Here is a 5,931-nt window from a genome sequence, read left to right on the forward strand (position 1 = left end):
AAATCAGGTAGTGAAATTTTTTTAGCTGATTTGAGGAGTACCAAAAACAAGCCAAAATCAATACCGAAGATAAGGTTTGTTGAATATTCACTAATTCCATTTTGCAAATCTCATTCCAATTTGTTCCTCACATTCTAGTTTCTTTTGTTCTCTCTAAATTTCTTGTTGAGCTTTCATATTTGCCTTTTTCTTGTTACTTTTCATTTTATTTGTCTTGCAGCCTTATTTTCATAACTGTTTGGTAGGTTTATTTGGATTGTTATTTGCTAGTTTGTTTTAGTTTGAAATTAGTTTACAAAGAACAAAATAGAATTACTAGAGTGGTAAAAGGCAAGAGAGGTGAGAATTATAGAGGGTAAAAGCCGAACTATAACTAGCGTACAAACACGAGTGACCTTGAATTTGAGGGAGACACATGAGGGAGTGTTGTGAGGCCTTTCTTTTTGCTAACAAATTTTGTAGAAATATCATGTCACAAGACAAGCAAAGAAAGCATGGGTGAAACTCCAGGTGTGGCTTATCCGAAGTTATACATTCAAGCCATGGTGGGAGAACTTCAAAGAGCACTACGGTTGGAGATGGGGCAAATCCATGATAGGTTGGATAGGATGGAATCATCAATCCAAACACCGCAGCCACAACCTCCACAAAGGTTTGTTCATGGACATGGTAGAGGAAGAAATACTCCAAGAAGGGAAGAATGGGAACGTGTGGGAGATGACTATGAGGAAGAAAAGGAAGACATCGGTTCGTGAACCAACCAACTCCGTGGGAGAGAGAGGTTAGACCGAGGCAGTGACTATGGAGGAATTAAGATGAAAATACCATTATTCCAAGGTAAAAGTGATCCAGAAGCATATCTCGAGTGGGAGAAGAGGATTGAGATGGTATTTGATTGTCAGAACTACTACGAGGCAAAAAAGGTGAAATTAGCTGCTGTTGAATTCAGGGACTATGCTATTGGATGGTGGGGCAAAGAGACAATTTCTAGGAGGTGAGCAGGACAAAGACCTATAGATACATGGGAGGAGATGAAGGCTTTGATGAGGAAGCGTTTTGTACCTAACCATTACTATAGGAGTATTTTTCAGAAATTACAAATCTTGTCTCAAGGAAATAGAAGTGTGGAGGACTACTATAAGGAGATGCAATTCCTTATGATGAAGGCTAATGTTGAGGAGGATAGGGAGGCTACAATGGCACGTTTCTTGGTTGGTTTGAATAGGGAAATAGCAAATCAAGTGGACTTGCACCATTATGTGGAGATTGAGGAGATGATGCACACGGCCATCAAAGTAGAGCAACAACTCAAGAGGAGGGGTACCACAAGACCTAGTATTGATCAACACATCGGGAAAGCAAGCCCATCCATATGGAAACCAAATCACCTCAAGTTTGAAAATAAAGCCACCACACGGCCTAAATTCGAAGTTAAGGCCGAACCATCCTCATCTAAGGAAGTAAGTAAATCCGATTTATCTTCAACTAGAAATCGAGATATCATGTGCTTTAAATGTCAAGGCAGGGGTCATATTGCAAGTCAATGTCCTAATAAGAGGGTCATGGTGATTCGGGAAAGTTGAGACATTGAAACTGAAGAAGAAGAGTCGGACAATGAATCCATTCCACCATTGCAGGACGTTGGTGATGAAGATGAAGAAGATTATATGTATCCAATTGGAGGGGACTTGTCATTGGTTACTAGAAGAGCTTTAACTGTGTATAAAAATGAGAAGGAAGTGCAACGAGAGAACATCTTTCATACCAGGTGCAAAGTCAAGGATAAGGTATGTAGTATGATTATTGATGGAGGAAGTTGTATGAATGTTGCTAGTCTTACTATGGTTGAAAAGCTAGGTTTACCCACTATGAAGCATCTAGAACCATATAAGCTACAATGGCTTAATGATTGTGGAGAGTTGAAGGTGAATAGGCATCATGGTCGAACTAATAAGGTTGTTTTCAATTTCAAGGGTAAACGAGTGGTGCTTATGCCGATGTCTCCTAAACAAGTTTTTGATGATCAATTGGCTTTACAAAGGCGGAAAGAAGCTGAACAACAACACAATCAAACTATATCCAACCACCAAGAGAAGAAAAAGAGTGGTGAGGATGAGAGTGTGAGTGAAAAGGAAAAGAAAAGTTGTGGAAAGAAAAAAGAGAGTTTTTATGCAAAACAGAGTGAGATGAAAAAGCTTTTTTGTTGTAGGAAGCCTATGATTGTAATGATGTACAAAGAAGCATATATGAATCATTTAACTAACCCTGATGAATATGTTTTGCCTAGTTCTATTGTTTCTCTTTTGCAGCAGTTCAATGATGTCTTTCCCGAGGAGATTCCAAGTGGGTTACCACCGATTAGAGGGATCAAACATCAAATTGATTTTGTTCCGGGATCAACAATTCCAAACCGGTCGGCTTATAGGAGTAATCCAAAGGAGACAAAGGAACTTCAAAAGCAGGTGACGATTTGAGGACAAATCCTTTTCAAGAGGAGGGGAATGATGAGGACATGACCAAGAGCCCTTCAAGATAGAGCCTAGATCCACTTCAGATGTCTACAGGACCCATAACCCGAGCACGAGCAAAAAGATTGAAAGAGGCACTAAATGGTTTAATCCAAGAGGTGTTTTCAACCCAAGGAAGCAAGTTCATTAGTGAAGATGAACTAAAATTGGTCCATATGATTGGGATGGTGGATGCCAACGTGAAAGAGAGTGTAACGCATGGACGTCTACAACATGGTGATGTGGCATCATATGGTGACATGGCATCCAACTAAGCTTGGCCAAATTTTATAATTAGGAAAATATTAATTTTTATTTATGTTTTGATTGGATTTTGGCATGTTGCCTATTTGCCTTCCTAATTTAGTTTTTATTAGGTTTTTAAATTACTTTCCTAATTTTATTAGAGTTGAATTGTTCAAAGTATTGAAGGCCATTCAAATTAGGAAACTAGGAGCTAATATCGTCACTCTATTCCTAGGTTAGATGATATGGTTGATGAATTGTATGGTGCATGCATGTTTTCAAAAATTGATCTTAAGAGTGGTTATCATCAAATTCGCATGAAGGAAGGTGATGGATGGAAAATAGCATTTAAAACAAAGCATGATTTGTATGAGTGGTTGGTTATGCCATTTGGGTTAGCTAATGCCCCTAATACTTTCATGGGACTTATGAATCATGTTTTGCGTGCTTACACTGGAAAATTTGTGGTTGTGTACTTTGATGATATCCTTATATATATTAGGAGTTTAGAAGAGCATGTAGGGCATCTTAGGTTAGTTTTAGATGTTCTTAGGAAAGAAAGACTTTATGCCAATCTTAAAAAGTGTGACTTTTGTAAATCTGAGTTTGTGTTTCTAGGCTTTGTGATTAGTGCTGCAGGTATCAAAGTTGATCAAGAGAAGTTGAAAGCCATTCAAGAGTGGCCCACGCCAACTAGTATCACCTAAGTTAGAAACTTCCATGGTTTGGCTAGTTTCTATTGAAAGTTTGTTAAAGATTTTAGTACTATTGCTGCACCTTTGACAGAGGTTATTAAGAAGAGTGTAGGTTTTCAATGGGGAAAAGCTCAAGAAAGGTCTTGTAATTTGTTAGAAGAAAAACTAACAAATGCTAACTTTTCCAAAACTTTTAAGATTGAATGTGATGCATCAAGAATAGGTATAGGTGCTGTTTTGATGCAGGAGGGAAAACCAATTGCTTATTTCAGTGAAAAGCTAAGTGGGGCTGCCTTAAACAACCCAACTTATGATAAACAGCTATATGCATTGGTTAGAGCATTGGAGACATGGCAGCACTACTTATGGCCTAAAGCGTTTGTGATTCACATAGATCATAAGTCGTTGAAGCACATAAAGGGGCAAGGAAAGCTTAATAGGCGCCATGGCAAGTGGATAGAATTTGTTGAAACATTTCACTATGTTATTCGCTACAAGCAAGGTAAGGAAAATATTGTAGCTGATGTATTATCCCGCAGGTATGTATTACTTACTTTGGATGCTAAATTACTTAGTTTTGAACAAATTAAAGAATTATATGCTTTAGATCATGACTGTGGTGAAATTTACAAATTTTGTGAAAGGCATGCTGAGGGAAAGTTTTATAGATTTGAAGGATTTTTGTTTAGGGAAAATAAACTGTGTGCCAAGTTGTTTTTTGCGTGATTTACTTGTTAGAGAATCTCATAGTGGGGGATTAATGGGACCCTTTGGAATAGCTAAAACCTTAGCTTTTGTGATAGATGCATTAAATGTAAGCAATCTAAATCATGGCTGCAACCACATGGGTTGTACATGCCACTTCCTATACCTAACCCCCCTTGGGTAGATATTTCTGTGGACTTTGTTTTAGGGTTTCTTAGAACAAGAAAAGGTAGGGATTCGATCTTTATCGTTGTGGATAGGAGCTAAATTAGGTTTCCTAAACCTAACCACATTAGGTTTCCTAAACCTAATTTTCATCCATTATTATTCCACCTTTACTTTTAACAAATTTATGAAAGTGTTGTAATTTATTTTGCCTATTTAAAGGCACATAAGTCATGAATAAAGGGGAGATTACAATTTTGATTCAAAGTGAGAGTGATTCTCTTGGTTCTCTAAGAACTATATCGAATTTTTTCAACCTTTGTTTGTGGAGTTCAAATTTGACTTATCAATATGTTATTCCGCACACTATTGTGGCATCTTCACCATACCAAGGTTCTTACCTTAAATTAGGTAACGGGTCGAGGTCTTCCATTGATAACTTGTAATTAGACGGTCTAATTCAATCTTTGTTACGAGGTTTAGAGGCCGCTCGCTCTAAGTTCGTATCACAAGTGGTGGAAGCCGGTACGAACCTGGGTAGCGGTTTTTGAGCATTTATGGATTCCAGGTTGTGGGAAATGGGTTCAGATATTCTTGAATTCACTTGATGTCACTAAGAAGTCATGGGAACTGGTCAAGACCGAAGTTTTATGGGTCATTTAAATGGTGTGCACATGAGAGAGAAAATGGCCGGTTTTTGCTATATTATTTGCTGGCTTTAGTTTGTTTTCTGAGGTGGCTCTTTCTCTTTCCTCCAAGAAAAGGGCAGCGTGTGGGACTCCATAATAATCTTATTTGGCATCCTAAAAAGCATGTAGAAGCTGATTTGGATCTCAAAGTGGTCAAAGATTGGTCAAAATCAACTTAGGCAAAAAGCTAGTATTTTAGTTCCCTAATTTGATTTCTACTTTTTGTTTTAGGAAATTATTTTTACTTTTGGTGTCTATTTATGTATTTGCTGGACAAATTGATTTAGAAAAATTAATATTTTATTATTTTAATTGCAAATTAATTAATTTCTAATTCCAAAATAAAGGAATTAATTAATTAAAAACTAGACTTAGGAAAGTAGTGAAATTCGACCACCATGATGTTTGCTAATGTTGGCCGGTCTTTGCCCTAGAGTTTTAGGGTTTATTTGTGACTTTGTAGACTATTTAAAGGCATATTTCTCAATAATAATACAGCTTGAATTTTATACAGAAATTTATTTGTAAGATTGAATTCGGTTTGTTCTCTTGGAATACCTTAAACACCATTAGTGAATGACTGTTTTAGTTTTGACTTATCAATATAACATCCATCACCTATTGTGGTGTCTTCAATATATACCAAGATTTCTAATCATAGGTTGGTCAGGGGTCAAGGTGACCATTAGAACTCGAACTTAATTAGATCCGGGCTAATATCATATGGGTTTAGGCGCAGGTCGTCCTAGGTTCATATCATTTGGTATCAGAGCCGAATTTTGTTTAGATTTGATCTATCTTTATTTGCTTTCTTTGTTTTTGTGTTAATCTGCAATTTTAGCATTAGGTTAAGGTTGCTTCTATCATCATACACGCTCTGCATATTTTTCAAAAAAAAAAAAAAATCATTCATTGTTAAATTAG

This window comes from Ziziphus jujuba, chromosome 10 (assembly GCF_031755915.1).
Source record: "Ziziphus jujuba cultivar Dongzao chromosome 10, ASM3175591v1".
NCBI lineage: Eukaryota > Viridiplantae > Streptophyta > Magnoliopsida > Rosales > Rhamnaceae > Ziziphus > Ziziphus jujuba.